Here is a 22,046-nt window from a genome sequence, read left to right as displayed (position 1 = left end):
GCTATTTCCAAACCCACTGTGCAGATGGATCTCAGTTTGCTTGATCTGGAGCTGGCCATGTTGGTGGCAGCAGGGGCGGAGGAGGAGGAGGAGGCAGCAACAGTGGCTCAGGAGGTGGCAGGCGTGGAGACCACCGCAGGAGCAGCCATTCCCAGTCCCTCAGGAAGGAGGGCAGGGGGTTGCCGCTGAGGGCCAAGAGGTGGGTGAGCAGGCTCTGGGTACCTTCAGGAAGAAGAAAAAAATGCATTCTACAAAAAGAATTTACAGCAGGGAAGAAAATAATTACAATATGAAGAAGAGAATGTCCATAAATATAGAGTTCCAGTTGAACGTCTTATCCAAACAGAGTGAATCACGTAGATATTGGGTGATTCGGAAGTTAAGTAGACAACCTATTAGGATGGAGGTTGATTTTGGTGCTGCTGTATCTTTAATTCCTGAGACTACATACCAACAAAAGCTGAAGCATCTTCCTTTAAAACCAGCTGATGTGATCTTAAGGACATATAACAAAAAGATTGTGCCATTAAAAGGTTACATCATGGTCCACAAAGAGTTGAATGAGCAAACAGCAGAGTTGCCTCTCCATGTTGTCTGTGGTAATTTTCCAGCTGTATTTGAGAGATCATGGTTGGAGAAGGTGAGGTTTAACTGGAGCGCTGGCAACAGACTGGTTGATGTCACAACAGACCTACAGCACCTTCTGGATAAATACAAGAGTGTATTCAAGGAAACACTTGGCTCAATGAAAGAAATTCAAATGACACTCAAGATAAAGCCTAGTAGTCAACCAAAACGTTTCAAAGCAAGAGTGGTACCATCAGCAGTTCATCCCAAAGTTGAAGAAGAATTAGTACAACTTGTTAGCACAGGTATGTTAGAGCCAGTTACAATGAGTGACTGGGCTACCCCCATTGTAACTGTCATGAAACCAGATAGTTCAGTTCATATTTATGGTGATTTTAGAACAAACATAAATCCAGGATTGTGGGTGGAATTCTCCCAAAATAATTCTGTGTCGAATTTGCGTGGAAACTTGAGCAATTCCTGTTGGTTTTTTCAGTGGGTGTTCAGAGAAGAATCTCCCACACTCTGTGCACTGCAGAGGCCACCAGCGTGAATATCATTAAATTTCAGGGGGCCAGTCCTATTCCCACTGGAAAGGCTGAAATCAACGTATTGAGTGGGCCATTGCGCATGTGCCGATCGGTCAGTGCCTAGATCGGCGCATGCGCAGTCACCCAGCACTGATGGCCTCTCGATTGCAGGCCAGCCCCATGTTGACGGTATTCTGCCCACCAAACAGCCCGATCCTAGCTCCCCAACCATTCCCGGGCCCAGCTACGTCCCCCCCCAGCAGGCTGAACCCCCCCCCCCCCAGCCTATCCTGATTGCTAGCCTCCCTGCTTCTCCCAGCGGGTCCCCCACCTCCACCAATCACGCCCTCAGCCCAGCCCCCTAGTCCTGTCCCTATACACCCCACCCCCTGGGCACTGCCCTATGCCCGGTGGGCAATGCCAAGATGCCCCCTGGGCATTGGCACTTTGCCCCATGGGCTGTGCCAATGGCACTGCCAGGGTGCCAATGCCCAGGGGGCACCGCCCTTTGCCTGACCCTCTGGAGGGCCCCAGTTGCCCTCCCTTTACTCCAGCGGGGTTGGGCCACTAGCTCCCCAAAAGTGGGGAGGTACTGTAATCCCCGCTGGAGTGGCGGGGTGGGAGATGCTAGTGGGCCTGGAGACTTCAGTCCCGGGCCCGCAAATGGAATTTAAATTATATTTAAATGAACATTTAAATGGTCTTGGTGCCTCCCCGCCGATTTCCAGCACAGAGTAGACGCCGCTGGAAATCCGGCACTGGGAGACGCAAGCTGGGCGTGAACATTTGCGTGAATCCCACATATTGGCCGACACAAGAATCTCCTGGCCCGCTACACTAAAAAATTAGCGCAGCGGGATGGGAGAATCGCAGCCTGTGTGTTGATGAATATCCAGTTCCTTTAGCTGAAGATTTGTTTGCTGGGTTAGCTGAAAGATTCGTACAATCTTTGATACATTCTTTAAAAGCCTCATAGTTTTAGCAAAAGCAGGTCCAATTTCTTACACAGTTCAAATCGAAGATGAACCTGTTTGGACGACACCATGCTGACTAATTGTTGTTCCCTCATAATAATTTCTCTGAATCATCTCCAGAAGTACCACCTTCTTTAGTCCCTAGTGTTGTGAATACTACTACGGAAGACATAGTTGAATCTGAGTTGCCTGATGATTCTCACGTGAGAATGATGCAGAATTAGTTGCAAGAGAAGAAGTGTCTACTGAAGTTCCAAATCATATAACCAGGGTCAGGACAATCAAATTACAGAACACTGTATACAACCAAAGGCTTGATGGGCTGAATGGCCTCCTTCTACACTGTAGGGATTCTATGAATACATGTCCTTCTGATCGACTTTCTTACTGACTGCATATAATAGTACTGTGTCTAGAGTATTACTGATCCTAATTTGTTGTCATGACCACAGAAGTAAAGGAGGAGGGATGTTATATATTTAACTGGTTGCATGATTGCTTTAAGAGCAGATCACATGATTTGATGGTGATGTCATTAAGGTGTTGCAAGGCTGCTGTTTTAGTTTTAGTTTGTACCCTGTACAGGAAAAAGCTCCTCGAATAAATCTGTTGTTGTTAGTTGGAATATTTTCTTTTTGTTTAAAACCCACAACCCCTAACATAGATAGGACATTACACCTTCCACCTATCCTCTTTCCACACACCTCTCAGAGTTCAACCATGCAATTGATCCTTGACCAGGAGTCACACTGCTGCACACTGTCATGGCAGAACAGTATGACTCGGAGGGAGCAGGTCAGTACAGTAGTTTGTGGTTGGGAGTGTAACATGTCATCGAGGAACATTAGAAACAAAAGCCAGGCTACCCTCCATTCATTCAGTCCCTCTTTCAACATTTGGCATTGCTGAGACAGGGAACATGGTTTGTGTATGTAACCAGATTTATGCATGTGAGATCATTCAAAGCTCAAAGCCTTTTGTGCCTTTTCTTCTTCCATTTCTCCTGGCAAAATGTCACAGTGAAGGGCAAGTAGGGAAGGAGTGGGAGGTGCTGAGCCCTGCTTGAGTAGCCAGGACTTCCAGATCCTGGTTGAGGAGGTCAAGAGCTGGTGCAGTATATTATATGTGGGCGGCATGGTGGCACAGTAGTTAGCACTGCTGCCTCATAGCACCAGGGACCTGAGTTCGAATCCCGTCTTGAGTCACTGTATGTGTGGAGTTTGCATGTTCTCCCCATGTCTGCGTGGGTTTCCTTCAGGTGCTCCAGTTTCCTCCCACAGTCTGAAAGACATGCTGGTTAGGTGCATTGACCCGAATAGGCACCGGAGTGTGATGACTAGGGGAATTTCTCAGTAACTTCATTGCAGTGTGAACGTAAGCCTTACTTCTGACTTAAAATAAACTTTTAACTTTTATATCCCATGACCGCAGAACCTGCCCACATTGACCAAGAGTGACCGAGAGATAGTCTTTGGCATGGGCACTGCAGAAGAGCTTGGCCAATCATGGATTCAATGCAGGAAGCAGTTCCATGACCTGCTGCACTTCGGCAAGGTGAGTTGTTCAGCACAAGCATACAGCGGTTTGCATCTGAATGCTGCATCTATGGTGGGAGACCTGGCACATACCTCTCCTATAGCATGGAAGCTTGGATGTCCCAATTGCTCCTGCAGATGCACAGTAGAGATGTGAATGTACACTGTGATGTATTGCCAGATTTAAGAGATTTGTCCCTGGTGGCATTACATATTAGGCGACCATTACTCTTTATATTATATTTGCAGGACAATTGGGGCCAAATGCCAGGAAGTTGGAGGTGGGGCCATGGGGCTACAAGCAATCAGAAATGTGGAATGGATAGCCATGGAAGTAGCCAGGGTGCCCGCCTGTCTGTTGTTGGCATTGGAGAATCACCTGTAGCAGGTGTTAAAGGCAGTTGTAATGGCTCTTTGGTAAAGAGTGGTAATGGTGGAGGTGATCTTGTTAGTTCACTGAACAGAAGGAGATTTTAGGGAGGATGAAGGTTGGGTTGCATGATAAGCACAGTAAGAGTTTTAACAACACCAGGTTAAAGTCCAACAGGTTTATTTGGTAGTAAATGCCATTAGCTTTCGGAGCGCTGCTCCTTCATAGATGGAGTGGAAATCTGCTCTCAAACAGGGTACAGAGACACAAAATCAAGTAAACATTGCATGATGAGGACATGGTTATGGTTAAACGCTACAGACGATGGTGTGCATCAATGTGTGCTCTCACAATGTAAAGGGCTAAATCTCATTACCTCCTTTTGTGTCTCATGCAGGTCACCCCACCAACCCCCAATTCCACCCCCCCCCACACCCCACCATCTGCCCTCTGCCCCCCTAACCCCCCAACCTCTGGACAACCTCATCCCTCAGATATCAAGAGAAGGCAGATTTTCTGAAGGAGGCAACATAATATCTGACGAGCCCACACTCCGCCATCACAGACACTAGTACATCAGAGGAACGTAGCATTGTGTTTACAGTTGGTGGCACATGATGAAGCACACTGTAGCAGAATGCAGGAGGAGGTGTCTGAGTCAGAGACATCAGCGCATAGTCCTCCTCGGAGGAGGGAGGGAAGTCACAATGATGCTCCATTAGGCAAGGAGATAGAGTCTCAGGAGTCACCTTATGGAGTATGTTATTTGGAGCAACGGCAGCAGATGTGTGGACATCTGGCAGAAGGCAATGCGAGCTCATGCATTCCAAATGGAGGAGTCTTCGTCTGTGATGAGCTCCACATTGTCTAGGGAACTTGACCAACAAGTTCAAACCATGAGAGGCCAATTTCATGGAGAGACAGATATAGCATCATTTGAATCGAATGCCAGAGAAATGTGACTCCCGCCAATGATATATGACTCACTTAGTAGCCTGGAGCAGTTCACTTAGCGTATGATTGCGACATCCATGGAATACAGGAAGAGCTGTGTTTCCTTAATAAGAGGTTCACACTGGTGGCAGTGTGGTTGCTGAAATGGACAACAGCAGCACTCCAGTGACCACCCTCACCTAACCCACCAGAAGGCCAAACCAAGGGTTGTGGAGGATAATGCATAGGGGTGAAGTTCCTAACAGCACTTCACAGCCCCTCTGCCAGAGCCCTCACCTGCTCTACTTCTCCCAGTAACAATGGCTATAGAGATGCAAACATTGGAGTCCAAAGGTGGGTCCAATGGGTCCCAGCATGATGAGGAAAAACCACCATGCTCCTTAATACGCTCATAAGGGTTGAGCAGCCTGTCTCCATCTCTTCTGAAGCAACATGGTGGATTGGGGAGGGCAACTTCAAAGGAACGATTACAGGAACAGAGCACTATGCTGCCAAATTCAAAGATGGGTTCACCATTAAACATATTGACTGTTTCCTTCTCCAGACCTTTAGATCCAGTGTCATGGATTTACCTGAGACCCAGAGTTCACTAAGGGAATGATGGGATGGGATCTACCTAGCAACAAGGGAAAACCTGCCTGATGACAGCGGCAGCCCACACTAAAATGGGCTGATGAGATACGTCCTTTTCCCAGTAACAAGATTAGCAGACATATAAATAAAATTAGATGTAAATAGCCCTCTCATGAGGAAACAGTTTACGGCGATGACTGAGAGATCAGGGGAGGCATTCGGATGCTAATTTTCAAGGGTCAGGAATGTAGGAAAGACAGGCAGCACAATATATGGTGAGCAGGATCAAAGAAAGCCAGGAGTCTAATTGTCAACTCCTGCAGAAGCAGAGAGGCCAGTTTAACATCTCACTGGAAGGCCAGGGTAACCTCTACCAGAAAGCCAGCTAATCACAGAGGTAAAGACTTACAGTTAAGTTAATGCAGAAACCTTCCTAAAAGCAGTTTACCTATCTTTGCTGAACCAGGAAAAGATGCTTTCCAGACTAGATCATCCTTCTGGTATTGTGTGGTCACTATAAGCTGGATCTAACTTGTTCATTTAATTAAGGTGGATGTTGTTTGGGGAACAGGAGAGTCTTGCTGAGTTCAGGTATCAGAGATATAGTTTGGAACAAGGGTAACTTCTGGATACATGTGCATATTCTGGTGTTTATGTGTCTTACAGAATTATAGTCCTGTTCATGTGTCCTTATATTTTCTTTCATTTAATAAATAGCTTTTAGAATTTGGTACACTATGACTGGGCTGCTTATTCTCACGAGTGTTTAGCATGACTCATCACACCATTTTGAAAAAACACAATACACACCTCCACGAACCAATGTCTCACATTGAGATGCTCTCACAGCTAAAATCAGTGTGACTTGTGACACCACATATGAGGGATACACAGTCACTTAAGTGGATTTCTAGCATGGCAAGATGCCATGTATGCTCCAGGGAAGAATACCTATGTGGTTCCCCCTCTACATTTGAAGCCTTTGTCTTCTAGGTGGTGGAGGCAGTGATTTGACATGGAGCCAAGATGTTTGGCAACATTGCATGTTGTAAATGTCGCATATTGCTGACACTGAATATCAGTGGTGCATGGGTAACTTGAATATATAACTTGACTTGTTCCAACATGTGTGGCATTAACCTGCACAATGTGGAGCAGCTGTATTACTGTTAGCACATATCTGAAGATGGTGGGTGAAAAATCCTGTTTCCCACTGGCACTCTTGGCATAGTAGGCATTGTTTGAGTAGGCGCAAGGTGGCATGTGCACTGGCTCATTGGCAGCCAATAACATGTATGTGCAGGATCCAGGTTGTGAAGGAATTCTCAGTATATTTGTGCACTATGTTGAGGCCAAGGGTTATGAAGGTTTTGGTTTCAGCTGTGTTAATGGCACTGGCTTTCAATATTTGCTGGTGGCTTTCTTGTTGGCGATGGGCATTCCCCTGATGAAGTGTGGCTTTCACATTAAAGGTTTATAACGCGAAAGCTGTTGTCTGGGGACTGGCTGATATAATGTGTGACCTTTCAAGAGCTGAGGAGAATCTGCTGTGAATTAACTGGCGCCTAGTGACGATGCCTTCCTGAAACGTATCAGCCACAATTACATGGGCCTGATCCTCAGACCATGAACACCATGGGGGAGGGGTGGGGAATCATCAATAGATCTACCCACAAGTTTCATGGAGTATGAGCTACCTTATTGAGCGAGTGGAGGTTCACCCAATGGGAATCAGCCAGCTTCCTGTAACATAAGCCTGTAATATTACCCGGAGGTAGGTCCCGAAGTGAAGATTATCTGACTGCAAGCAATGGGAGAGGTCCTTCCCTTTGGTGCACAGTAAAGGATGTTGATGATGGAAACTGGCACATGGCTGAATTACTACATTTCCCATAGTCCTCCACCTGCACCTCCTCTGAGTCAGATCCTTAAGTCTGGACAGCGACCTCCTCTTCCTCCTACTCATAATCTTCCTCTTCAGTCATTACAGTCATAGCCTTGGCTTCTGCCCCTCTGGCTGTAGGACTCATATTGTGGACTATGCAGTACATGACGACTATTCTGGAGAACCTTGCAGACCTCCTTTAGAAAGGTCAGGCACCTAAAGCTCATTGTCAAGATACCAATAGCCTACTCTATTGGATTGCGGGTCAGGACATAGCGATTGCTGTACAGTCTTTTGGGCTCCACTTGTGGATGTCTAAAGATGGTCCTAGCCACATCCGGCACTGATCACTGTGGCACTCCACTCATTATATCATGCCAACCTGAAAAAGACCCCTTTACACCTACTCTGTTTCCTATTAGCTAATCAATTCTCTATCCATGATAATATGTTACCCCCTACACCATGAAGTCTTGTTTTGTGTATTAACCTTTGATGTGATACCTTGTCAAATATCTTCTGGAACTCTAAGTACACCATATTGCCTGTTACTTCCTCAAAGAACTCTAATAAATTAGTCAACCATAATTTCCCTTTCACAAAACCATGTTGACTCTGCCTGATTGCAAATAAATTTTCTAAGTGTCCCACTATAACCTCCCCGATAATAGATTTCAACATTTTTTCTATGCTTGATGTTAAGCTAACTAGACTGTAGTTTCCTGTTCAATGCCGAGGTTGTCCCCCTTTTGTGACGTAACACTGAATCCGCCAAAGAGGAATACCTCGCCTCGTAATCTGTTAAAAGTGTGTGGGAAGGTGTGAACTGTTCTTCAGTAATGTTTAATGGTTAACTAACAGAAATACCTGACACTCACTTTGAAATGAACACTTAACAATTTATTTATTTAACTAACAGGGAACTTTAACTAAGCAAGTAGCATACCAAATAAAAGAAAATTCTACTAGAATGCTGTTCAAATAAATACAATATCCATTCATTAACAAAAAAATATAATAATAAAATTCAGTCACTCTCAAAGTATACAACCAGGTTTTGTGGCTTTCAGAATCTTTTGGAGTTCTTCTGTTGATTCCTCTGTCAGTAAATTCTTAATGATTTGGTATCTTTCACTAGTTAGATGGTGTGCTCTCTTAAGAAATATCTGAAGCTGGCAGTGTTGAGATCTGCTCACTCCCTCTTGAGGCTTGAGAGGTGGCAGTCCTCCAGTTGCCCCCCGTGTTTTTTCCCCCCGCACTCTCTTTTATACCTGTGATGACCTATCAATTTTCCTACAATAGGATTGGTCTGATGTTATCAACATCATCAAACTCAAATCTTATAGGTTCTTGGTAGTTGAGTGCCTGCTTTAAATTGATTGGGCAAAATTCAAACAAAAACAGGTAGTCTTCTCAAGACTACTGCTTGACTTTTTGATATAAATGTTTTAGCTTGAATTCTGGATGTACTCTGCATTTTAAACCTCCAAGCACTGAAACAAAACACCTGCTTTTAAAGGGACCCACACATTTTTTTTTTCTTTCCAGCATTTTTACAATTTTTTACATCTTTACCAACATCAAATTCCAACTTCACAAACTCAGCTTTGCAACAGATAGAAGAGTGACAAACTCTGATCTGATGGGACCTTTCCTGAATCTAGGGAATTTTGTAAAATTAAAACCAAGTACTATCTCAGCAACTGCTTCTTTTAAGACCCTAGGATGAAGTCCACCAAGATGTGGGTACTTGTCAGCTTTTAGTTGTGATAATTTTCTCTGTAGACTTTCCCACAGGCACCCAGGCCAGAATCGAACCAGAGTTCCTGGTGCTGTGAGGCAATCATTGCGTCACCATGCCACCCCAATCAACCAATCAATCTCTTGTATGTTTTTGTGTGATGTCACATTTCTATTTCTCTTAGAAAGCGGCCATTCTCTTCTGGAGCCACAGACTGGACTGGACAACTCTGCTGCCGACTGCCTCAGGGTAGAAGCAGCCACGTTCATTTTTCATTGAACACAGCAAAAGTACCTATAAAATCTTGTTTGTTTAAACTCTAACAAATTCCAGAGTACTCATCTCAGTCTCTGGATTCATATCCCACAAAAGCCCCCAAATTGCTATACTGCCCAGAGAGATATTGGAACTCCCAGTGACCAACTTTAAGGAATCACACAACAAGCTCTGATACTTTTACTGTAACAACCAAACTAAAAGTAATATTGACAAAACATTATTTCATAGGCAACTGCAGAAAAGACATCACATATTAGGGGTTTCATATGGATAATAACCCCATGCCACATTTACTTCTTAGAACACACTGCAGAATTGCAGTCCTTTCAGGAAACAGTCCAAAGTCACTCCCAACTTTCAACAGGTTCACTTCTCTCTGTTTTGCCCAGTCTTAACATCTAACATCCATTGAAATCAATTTCCTTCTGTATTCTGAGGAATCCTGAACCAATTTCCAACAGCACAGCTCTCATTGATGATTTCTTCCCCCAGCAACTACATGACAAATTTTTCAATGTTCTTAAATTCCTGCCAGCTCTCTCTCCTCAATTAGAAGACCAGCTCCCAACAGCATTCTCCCCAGTAGCTAACATATAACAGCCTTTTCTCTGCTGCTCGCAGTCATTGCTGTCTTTCTGTCTCTCTCTCCCTGTTCAAAGTCTCTGACGCAGAGGGCCTGATTTTACCGTCAAGTTGCACCCATTTTCGGGCACGAAAACTTGGTAAAGGTGGGTGTGAACCGAGTAGTGCGATTCACGTCTGCCTTCGTGCCGGTTCCCCCTTTACTAAGGCCTGAAAATGGACGCGATCGGGACCGCGCCTGAAATGGGCGCAACGGCCATTTAAATGCATTTCAATCGACTTAATGGGCTGCATGTCCAACTTTACCGGCACTTCCCCCTTTACCACTACGTTCGCCAATCCGGAATCGGTGCGAAACAGACATGCTCCATAAAGGTTCGATTCGGGCGCTCCATCAGTGAGGAGGTAAGTGCATGGTGTCCGATGGCTCTCTGCTGCTTACAGGCGTCCTTTTGTTGCGGCCATTTTCTTTCTCGGGTCGGTGGGGGCTCTGCAAGTGTGTGGGGGGGGGTTGGGGTCTGTTTCTCAGCAGAGTCTCCAATGTCTGATTTGCAGCACGGACCCGGGTCTCAGCACTGACCTCGGGTCTTGTGGATGCTGCTAGTGCACTCAGCACTCTTCCAGCTGAAGGATGTGCACAAAGCCTTTGCAAATTGCACTGCTGCAGCCTCTCAACTTTGCAAGGAGCTGTGATTGTGGGGAGCATGTGGCTGGGGAAATGCGGGGGGGAGGGGGGCTGTGATTTTTGGGGAGCATGTGGCTAGGGGAAATGGGGGTCTGCGATTTTAGGGAGTATGTGGCTGGGGGAAATGGGGGGCTGTGATTTTAGGGAGTATGTGGCTGGGGGAAATGGGGGGCTGTGATTTTTGGGAGTAGGTGGTTGGGGAAATGGGGAGCTGTGATTTTTGGGAGTAGGCGGTTGGGGAAATGGGGCGCTGTGATTTTTGGGAGTAGGTGGTTGGGGAAATGGGGGGCTGTGATTTTTGGGAGTAGGTGGTTGGGGAAATGGGGCGCTGTGATTTTTGGGAGTAGGTGGTTGGGGAAATGGGGGGCTGTGATTTTTGGGAGTAGGTGGTTGGGGAAATGGGGCGCTGTGATTTTTGGGAGTAGGTGGTTGGGGAAATGGGGGGCTGTGATTTTAGGGAGTAGGTGGTTGGGGAAATGGGGCGCTGTGATTTTTGGGAGTAGGTGGTTGGGGAAATGGGGGGGCTGTGATTTTAGGGAGTAGGTGGTTGGGGAAATGGGGGGGGGGCTGTGATTTTAGGGAGTAGGTGATTGGGGAAATGGGGGGGCTGTGATTTTAGGGAGTAGGTGGTTGGGGGAAATGGGGGGCTGTGATTTTTGGGAGTAGGTGGTTGGGGGAAATGGGGGGCTGTGATTTTTGGGAGTAGGTGGCTGGGGGAAATGGGGGGCTGTGATTTTTGGGAGTAGGTGGCTGGGGGAAATGGGGGGCTGTGTATTTTGGGAGCATGTGGCGGGGGGAAATGGGGGGCTGTGATTTTTGGGAGCATGTGGCGGGGGAAATGGGGGGCTGTGATTTTTGGGAGTAGGTGGTTGGGGAAATGGGGGGGCTGTGATTTTTGGGAGTAGGTGGCTGGGGGAAATGGGCAATATGGACAGTGACTGTTGCTGGGTTGCTGAGCAAGCAGCGTTCCTCAACCTCTATATGTGTTTCTCTCTATTTCCAACCATCCTACCTCCCCCCTCCCCAGAGTGACAAGATGGCTTTTGCAATACAACCAATTGATCTTGCTGTTGTTTTGGTTGCTGCAGGAGCTGAGGGGGAGGAGCAAGAGGAAGAATTGCGGGCACAGGAGGCCCTGGCCACTTGCAGGAGTAGAGGGAGGCGACCACCAGTGGCAGGAGGTGACCGCCATTCGCCCAGAAGGGGGGCGCAGGAGAAGGAGGGAGCAGAGACCCCAGCAGTTCCGTGCATGATTGTCATTTGACCAGATGTTGGACACTGTGCTGACAATGTCTCCGCCTCCGAAAGGAGACAGTGCAACACCTGTGCCACCTGCTGCAGGACCTGGCGCCTAGTGGCGTGGGGGGGGGGGGGGGGGGGGCAGGGGGTGCAGCGGGGCAGGGCGGGGGGTGGGCACTCACTCTCGGTGGCTGTCAGATTGATGGCCTCTCTGATCTTTTATGTGACTGGCTCCTTCCAGACCCCTAGTGGCATGTGGCATTTCCCAGTCAGTTGTGCACACCTGTGTCTAGTAGGTCACCGAAGCCCTGTATGCCCAGGCTGGGCAGTACATCAAATTTAACCTGGACGAGCCTCGGGCTGCAGTGTTCACAGCCATTGCGGGGATGCCTAATGTATAGGGAGCCATCGGCTGCACTCATGTCGCCCCCTACAGAATCCACAAAGATTCATCAACAGAAAGGGGTTCCACTCCCTGAATGTGTGACCATAATATATATATTATGCACGTCTGCCCAAGACACCCAGGCAGCGTGCACGACAGCTTCACTGTCAGGAGCTCTGACATCCTGGAGGCATTTGAGGATGAGCCCAGGCTGCGGGGTGGCACGTGGGTGATATGGGTTACCCGCTTTGGACATGGCTGATGACGCCTGTGCTGTGGTGAACCATAGTTGGTTACCACTATGGGTACTGAACCATAGATGGTTAGCACTATGGGTACTTGTACATATGTTACTGTTGTCACTGTTGGGGTTAGGGTTGGGGTGTTCTATCTGTTGGTATTGTTCTGTGGTACACTCCGGTTGGCTCCGCCTACCTGTAGGAGTATAAAGGTCACTGCACTGCCTGGTGACCCTTTAGTCTGGGATTGTATTGTTATATAGTATGCTCCATTCTTGTTACTAATAAAAGCCTTTATTTCCCGGGTACGATCCAGCCTCCCGAGTGATTTAATCGCACATCATGTGCGGAGGCCTGTGACTAAGGCGTAGACCCGCAAAAATGAGGCCCATGTAGCCACCCGTGTGATAGTGGAGAGGAGCATTGGGCTCCTTAAAATGAGATTCTGGTGCCTGGACCGGTCTGGTGGGGCCCTACAATAAGAGTTTTAACAACACCAGGTTAAAGTCCAACAGGTTTATTTGGTAGCAAATACCATTAGCTTTCGGAGCGCTGCTCCTTCGTCAGATGGAGTGGAAATGTGCTCTCAAACAGGGCACAGACACAGAAATCAAGTTACAAAATACTGATTAGAATGCGAATCCCTACAGCCAACCAGATCTTAAAGATACAGACAATGTGGGTGGAGGGAGCATTAAGCACAGGTTAAAGAGATGTGTATTGTCTCCAGACAGGACAGCCTGCAAGTCCAGGAGGTAAGCTGTGGGGGTTACTGATAATGTGACATAAATCCAACATCCCGGTTTAGGCCGTCCTCATGTGTGCGGAACTTGGCTATCAGTTTCTGCTCAGCGACTCTGCGCTGTCGTGTGTCGTGAAGGCCGCCTTGGAGAACGCTTACCTGAAGATCAGAGGCTGAATGCCCGTGACTGCTGAAGTGCTCCCCCACAGGAAGAGAACAGTCTTGCCTGGTGATTGTCGAGCGGTGTTCATTCATCCGTTGTCGTAGCGTCTGCATGGTCTCCCCAATGTACCATGCCTCGGGACATCCTTTCCTGCAGCGTATCAGGTAGACAACGTTGGCCGAGTTGCAAGAACAATACACATCTCTTCAGCCTGTGATTACAATACACATCTCTTTAACCTGTGCTTAATGCTCCCTCCACCCACATTGTCTGTATCTTTAAGATCTGGCTGGTTGTAGGGATTCGCATTCTAATCAGTATTCTGTAACTTGATTTTTGTGTTTCTGTGCCCTGTCTCAGAGCAGATTTCCACTCCATCTGACGAAGGAGCAGCGCTCTGAAAGCTAATGGTATTTGCTACCAAATAAACCTGTTGGACTTTAACCTGGTGTTGTTAAAACTCTTACTGTGTTCACCCCAGTCCAACGCCGGCATCTCCACATCATGGGGGCTCTACAATACAGCCCTCTGATCTCTTCCTGCATTGTGGTCGTGTGCTGTGACTTGCACAACCTGGCTCTGCAGAGAGGAGGAAGAGGACGTGGAGGCTGACCAACCGGGAGTCGCTGGAGAGGAGGCTGACCAGCAGGAGGAGGATGGGGAAGAAGAGGAAGAGCACGCCGAGGAACATCACCCAGGTGGACGGCTGGCAGCTCAAATGAGGCATACGAGGGTGGTAAGGGAGGCCCTGATCACTAGGCAGTTCAGTCGCTTGGGGCTTCTGTCTGTGGGTTCCATGCACTGACCCCCCACCCCCTCCCCCAAAGTCCTTCTATCTCCTGCAATATTGTCACACCAGAGTGGTGGGCCTGGGTACACTGTTAGCGAGTTTTTTGGCAGACAGGAAAGTGATGACAACTCGTTAAGCACCATTATGATGATGCTCTGGTGCAAACTAGTCTGACTCCTACCTGAGCTCCACATGTACGCTGGCACCTGGTCCCACATCTGTGTAATGGGTAAGGGATCTGAAACCCCCACACAGGGCCCTGGGGCAGATGGGGAGGGGAGGAAATTGCTCATGGGTTCTGGGGAACCAATGCCTTCCTTTTCTCAGTGACACAGCATTGAGGAGCCTCCCCAACTGACATCAACATGAAGCATTCTTCCAGCAATCATCAATGGAAGAGGATTCCTATTCAAGACAAATTAATCCAGGTGGGTGGTGAAAGAACATTTAATGATTGTAATAAAAGTGTTTAAATAATAAGTTCTAACATAAAAACTTGTGAACGGAAAACGTTAAGGTGCTTAATGATCTATCTAACTAGTGCAGCCCTCCACCTGTGCCATCTCAGTGCAACTGCAACTTCCTAACCTTATGTTGCCGACCACTACATCTCAGTGACTCCCAGAATGTACATCGGAGGCCAGCTGCCTACCTCGCCCCGTTGCCTGCGATGTGATGTGGCGGGCGTCCTCTGGAGGCCCTGGACCTTGAGGGCCCCGGCTTGCTTCCAGGTGTCTGGGACATTTCCATGACACCCTCTTCATCCCACTGCTCCTAAGATGCCCCGGTGTCAGGAAGGGGGAAGTCAGAAGGTGTAACTACAGCCACAGTCTCCTGGTTGGAAGGCCCCAGCATGGGCTCGAGCCCTTCCTCCTCCCTTGGAGTTCCTGTGGGCCCCGGGTCACTCCATGGGATGGCGGTGCTTCTGCAGTGAGCTCCAGAAACTCCGGCATCACCTGACCCTGCCAGCCCTGGAGGACCACCTGCATCCTACCTATGGTCGAGCCTTCTGCGATGGTCACCTAAGTCAGGGGCCACCTGTCAATAGCAGCAGCAAGTGCCCTCTGAGACTGGGCCACACTCTGCAATCCCTCAACCATGTCCAAAGATGTGCGGGTTAGGTTGATTGGCCATGACCCTCTGTGACTGGGCCACGTTCTCAAGGGCTACTGCCATAGTCTGCTGTGTGTCAACACTGTCCCGCTGGGTCTCCTGCAAGCTCTCAAGCCTCCCAGCCATGGGCCGCAGAATCTTGAGAAGCCTGTTCCGTCCCTCAGCTGTGGTCTGCTGTGACTCAGCCATGACCCTCTGGGACTCTGCTGTGGTCTGCTGTGACTTGGCCATCACTTGGAGCCTGCCACTCATGGTGAGGATTCCCTGCCCCAGGCTTTCCACTGCAGACACCACCCTTGCAGTATTGGCCTGGGAACCACACAAGACAGGCAATAGCTGGTCTGCCTGAAAGCTTTGGGACTCCTCCCAACAGCCTCGCAGTTAGTCCAGTGTGGCCGTCAGTCTCTCCTGCATTCCCTGGTTCTGTTGCTGCATCTCCAGCAGCTGAGGGAGAAGTGATCTCAGAGGTCCAGCAGGTAACTTGGGGCCAGCTGAGTCCTCGCCTCCAGCAGGCCCTCACGTGCCAGAGGCCTCGGACGTTCCCTCCTCCACCCGATGTACATCAGCAGATGTGTCGTGCTTGTGCAGCGCGATTCGGAATCGCTGATATTTTTGCAGAGTGCATATGGGAGTGCCTGAGAACGGGTCTAAAAGTCGGATCTGAATCACTTCCAGTTTCAAGTCCGTCCAGCACTTAGAATCAAAATGGTAAAATAGGGCCCAGAAAGTCTGAACAAGTAAATCTACTTTGACCTGGGCCACCCCAGTCTCCACGGTAACCCAGCCACACAAGTCTGTCATTGGGCAGAGCACGTAGCAGGTCACAACTCTTTACTTCATTTCACCTTAAATTAAAGAGACAGTTTAAAACATAACCATCCTAGAAAACCTTGCATTGATAACAATACTATAGAGTACATCACAGTGGATAGAGGAGCAATTTTGAAGGTAAATTATGGGAAGATGTAAGAGCAGAGTAATACTAATGGGGAACTAGAATGCAATAACGGAAAGGGAAAAGAGGGGAGGAATTCCTAAAACATATACAAAGGAACGTTCTTGATCAGTATGTTTCCAACCCAAGAGGAAGGGAATAATACTGATTGTAGTTCTGGGGACTGAAATGGGGCATGTTTCAGTGGAGTAGCATTTGGTGAATAGCAATCACAGTATAATCAGGTTAGAATAATTATGGAAAAGGATATTCATTCCCACTGCTGGAGGTTAGAATATAGAATTCTCAGCGACAAACTACAGGTGATAGGGAATGAGGAACAAGCTAGGGTGCTGGAAAAAGAGTGCTTCTCATGAAGGAAAACAACATTGCAGACTTGACTGACCAAATGACTTGTTTCTGTGCTCTATCTTTCAACATATTATAAGGAAAAGAAATTTCCTCAGGGTTTCTCCAAAGGGCTGTAACTTTGGCAGAAACCCAAGGGAAAAAAACAATATAAATTCTCCTGACATGATTTTCCAGGGGCTTCTGTGGTAGCATTGTGAAGCTAAAGGTGGCGTGACTTAACTCAGACACAAACATTTGGATATTTGCATTTAACCATCTGAAATTACTTTATCATTTATATGTAGATAACAGCATGGACAAGGATTGATATAATCCTGATAATCCATTGATATAAAATTCTGGCCCAATGTGATAGCGACCACGTAAGTTATTTTTATATATTTTTTACTGATATTGGTTGAAGGACCAATATTGTCCAGGATGCAATGGACAATCAGCTATGAGTAGGACTTAAACCTACAACATTTTGACCTGGAAGCAAGCGCACTACTAACTGAGCCACACGAAGATCTTCAAGCTGGGTGAGGTTCCCAAATGCTCTCTCCAAGAAACCAAAAACAAGCAAGAATGAGCAGCCTCAAGAAAGCAAAGAGCCGCAGCTTTGTGGGAAAAACACCAAGGATGGAACTTTCCCGTCCCAACTGCCACGGGACTCGTAGCGGGCGGGACAGGACCAAGCAAAGGTCTGTTGACCTCGGGTGGGATTTTCCAGTCTTGGAGCTAGCTTGGCCAGAAAATCCCGCCCCAAGTGTCACTGATTTTGCAGACCGGTCAACAAATGGTGCCAGCTGTTAGATAGACTTGTCCTTGCCGTTTAATTTCCTCTTTTTAATTGTCATGAAATGTGAGCATTAATGGCTAGGCCAGCATTTGTTGTCCATCCTTAATCACTGCCTTCTTGAACCCAGTGTAGCCGATGTGGTGTCGGTACACCCACAGTGCTATTAGGAAGGGCATTCCAGGATTTTAATCTAGTGACAGTAAAGGAATGGCGATATATTTCCATGTCAGGATGATGTGTGACTTGGAGGGAAACTTGCAGGTAGGTGGTGATGTTCCCATGCACCTGCTGCCCTTGACCTTTTAGGTGGTAGAGGTCATACATTTGGTAGGTGTTATTGCAGGCAGCCTGGTGAGCTGATTTGATTTGATTTAGTATTGTCACATGTATTAGGATACAGTGAAAAGTATTGTTTCTTGTGTGCTATACAGATAAAGCATACCATTCGTAGAGAAGGAAAGGAGAGAGTACAGGATGTATTGTTACAGTCATAGCTAGGGTGTAAAGAAAGATCAACTTAATGCTATTCAAAAGTCTGATGGCAGCAGGGAAGAAGCTGTTCTTGAGTTGGTTGGTACGTGACCTCACACTTTTGTATACTTTTCCTGAAGGAAAAAGATGGAAGAGAGAATGTCCAGGTGTGTGGGGTCCTTAATTATGCTGGATGCTTTTCCAAGGCAGCGGGAAGTGTAGACAGTGTCAATGGGTGGGAGTCTGGTTTGTGTGATGGACTGAACTTCGTTCATGACCCTTTGTAGTTTCTTGCGGTCTTGAGCAGAGCAGGAGCCATACCAAGCTTTGATACAACTAGGAAGAATGCTTTCTATGGTGCATCTGTAAAAGTTGGTGAGAGTCATGGCAGACATGCCAAATTTCCTCAGTCTTCTGAGAAAGTAGAAGCATTGGTGGGCTTTCTTAACTAAAGTGTCGGCATGGGGGGACCAGGACAGGTTGTCGGTGATCTACAAACACCAAAAATCTTGAAGCTCTGGACCATTTCTACTTTGTCCCCATTGATGTAGACAGGGGCATGTCTTCCACTACGCTTCCTGAAGTCGATGACTATCTCCTTTGTTTTGTTGACATGAAGGAAGAGATTATTGTCGTCGCATCAGTTCACCAGATTCTCCATTCCTTTCCTATACTCCATCTCGTCATTTGTAATCAGCAAATGTGAAAATCGAGTTGGAGGGGAATTTGGCCACACAGTCATAGGTGTATAAGGAGTTTAGTAAGGAGCTGAGGACACAGCCGTGTCGGGCACCGGTGTTGAGGATGATCATGGAGGAGATGTTGTTGCCTATCCTTACTGATTGGGATCTGTGGGTTAGGAAGTTCAGGATCCAGTCGCAGCGGGAGGAGCCGAGCCCCAGGCCACGGAGTTTGGAGATGAGTTTCGTAGGAATAATGATGTTGAAGGCTGAGCTGCTGCAGTGTATCTTGTGTGTAGTATAAGCTTCTGGTAGCATGCACCTGTGGTGGAGAGAATGAATGTTTAAAGTGGTGGGTGGGATCTGGATCAAGAGGGATCCCTTGCCCTGGAGAGTGTTGAGCTTTTTGAGTGTTGTTGAATCTGCTGTGATCCAATCACACTCTCGACTTGCGTCTTATAAAAGGTAAGAAATGAAGTGGGCAATCCATAACATCTGAATGGTGAATTAAATTTGTACCTGCTGTGCAAAAGCAGCAACTTCACACCATTCGATGCACATTAATGGTGAAACTGTAAATGAGATGTTGTTTTCACAAAGCTAAAGGAGTAGTTGTGTAATTACGATAGGAACCTAACAGATTTTAATTTAACTGCATATCTGCTCCTTGGCCTGAATTTGAGAAAACATAGCTGAGTGTTGTTAGCTTCACTAGTATTTTGCCAGCAAATTCTGGTCCCTGGGAATAGATTTTTCTCTTTGATGAGAGAAGGTTGCACAAGAAAGGAATGGATCGAAGGTCATCGCAAGGTTCCAAGGCTGAGTGTTATTGATCCTCCTGCTTATGGCAACATTTTAAACATATGCTGATCAATACTGAAATATTATACCCTGAAATGTGATACAAGGACAGGAACAAATTTGACAGAATGGATTGCAAGTGGTTTGGTTTTCAATAATTTATGAAGAACTTGATAATTTAGTGTGCTGTGCGAAAGAAAAATTCCACCCAATTTAGTTATTAATCTCCAAAAGAAGACGATTACTTGACCTAACTGCTTTCTTGCCATGTCACAATTTTCTTGAAAGCATAAAGTTTTATACAACCAGAAATGGCCATTTGCATACAATAATCATACAGCTCTTATCAAAATCTACTTTAGATATCCTAATAACTGGATCCATCTTAATTTTTTTTATAACAAGCATTTTATTGGATTTTCCAGCAAGTTGGTGCCAGTATCCCACATTCACAATACAGGAAATTGAGCATGATTCAAATGGAGGGAGACTCTTCCATTAAACAGCATCAACACTTTCAAAAGAGGGTTTACATTGTGGCTTTGGAGATTGGCTAGCTCTGCCTCCATACTTGCTTTCTGATACATTTTCAAGGGTACCAATAGAAAGAGGGCAAACAAAACAATCATGTGCAAGCTCCATTATCCACTGCTTCTCAGCGTGTGAACAATCATTAGTCATTAACTCTGTGCTCATCTTTTCTTGTCGAGGCAAGGATCTATTTCCCCTCATCATTGATCTTGATTAATACTGACCATCCTGGAATCCAGTTCATGTATTCTCTTGACAATCTTATATATCACAACAAGATCACATCTTAGTGCCTTTTCTCCAACACAAATATTCCTAGTATCTTTCATTACTGATTTCTTTTCTCAACCACTGTATGGTATGTTAACAGCTGATGGAATTTGCCACTACAGCCATCAGATTCCTATCCATTGTGCTTTACTACAGGCTGTTTGTATTTATATTACACTCCCACTATTTTTTCCCCTTCTCCAACTTTGCAATGTTGTCTTTCTTGAAATTAAACAACTTATCCCACATTGTCTCAATCCCTTTACCTCTCCACGTGCCTTTGCAGTAGGTTACTATTTAGGAACCCTCAAAATTTGGAGTATTGGCAAACTTGGAGAGTTTTGTGACCACTGCTTCCACAAATCACTGCAAACAATCATAGTCCAGTCCCAATTCTCTTCCTGCACCTAGTGGTGCACTAAGGCAGACTTTTGTCTGTTTCCACAGCTAGTTATTCCTGGAACAGGTCACTAATCTGATGTCAGAGGCTAATAGCTTGAGGGGCGCCACTCTGCATCAAGCATGGCTAACCAGGAGCCTCTCCTGTTTTTACCACCAGCCATTGACATGTTTGGAAGGATTTACAGGTTGACATTCAACCTGTTTGGCCATATTATGAATGCACTTTCCTTGGTCATCAGGACCTGGGGTGGGATTTGAACCTAGAGCTTCTGGCTTAGAGACAAAGATGCTGCTCAATGCACCACAAGACCTGCCTTTTTCCCCATACCCCTGCACATTGTTTTGATTTAAATAATCACCTCATGCTCTCTGGAATGCCTCGATTGAACCAGCCTCCACCACACTTCCAGGCAGTACATTCCAGACCCGAACCACTCATATGAAAAGCTTTTTCTCACATCACATTTGCTTCTTTTGCAAATCAATTCAAATCTGTGCCATCTGATCCTTTTATGAGTGGGAACAGTTTCTCCCTATCTACCCTGTCTATCCCTCATGATTTTGAACATCTTTCAAAATTCCTCTCAGCCTTCATCTATACAAGAAGAACAGTCCCAACTGCTCCAATATATCATAGAATCATAGAAACCCTACAGTACAGAAAGAGGCCATTCAACCCATCGAGTCTGCACCGACCACAATCCCACCCAGGCCCTACCCCCATATCCCTACATATTTACCCACTAATCCCTCTAACCTACGCATCTCAGGACACTAAGGGCAATTTTAGCATGGCCAATCAACCTAACCCACACATCTTTGGTCTGTGGGAGGAAACCGGAGCACCCGGAGGAAACCCACGTGGACACGAGGAGAATGTGCAAACTCCACACAGACAGTGACCCAGGCCGGGAATCGAACCCAGGTCCCTGGAGCTGTGAAGCAGCAGTGCTAACCACTGTGCTACCATGCCGCCCCAAAACAGGAAACGTATTTATAGGCGATTGCTGCGTTCGAATTTTATTTGGTCCACATGCCTTGAAACACAAGATAAAGTCGTAACTACATTACCAATGCGATGGCCGGGAATCAAACCCGGGTCAACTGCTTGGAAGGCAGCTATGCTCACCACTATACCACCATCGCTCGCTCATATACAGCCAGGTCCTCTCTGCTCCTGCACCCCTATTAGAATTTAACCCCTAATTTTGTATTGTTTGTCCATGTTTTTCCTGCCAAAATGCATCACACCTCTCCACATGGGATGTCATTTGGGTGATTCTGAAGTTAAGTGGACAACCTATTAGGATGGAGGTTGATACTGGTGCTGCTGTATCTTAAATTCCCGAGACTACATACTAATGAAAGCTGAAGCATCTTCCTTTAAAACCAGCTGATGTGATTTTAAGGATATACACAGAAGTGATCATACCATTAAAAGGTTACATCATGGTCAAT

General features: G+C 46.6%; 1 non-coding gene across 1 annotated transcript; it reads right to left on the bottom strand.

Moving 5' to 3' along the window:
- Window positions 1–21,662: 21,662 nt before the first annotated feature.
- On the bottom strand, window positions 21,663–21,734 carry trnag-ucc (transfer RNA glycine (anticodon UCC)). The gene has a single exon. It is a non-coding gene; the product is annotated as a tRNA-Gly (tRNA).
- Window positions 21,735–22,046: the final 312 nt, after the last annotated feature.

This window comes from Mustelus asterias, chromosome 18, assembly GCF_964213995.1.
Source record: "Mustelus asterias chromosome 18, sMusAst1.hap1.1, whole genome shotgun sequence".
Taxonomy (NCBI): Eukaryota; Metazoa; Chordata; class Chondrichthyes; order Carcharhiniformes; family Triakidae; genus Mustelus; species Mustelus asterias.
Note: the sequence above shows the minus strand (reverse complement) of the source record. Positions and strands in the feature narration are given on the sequence as shown.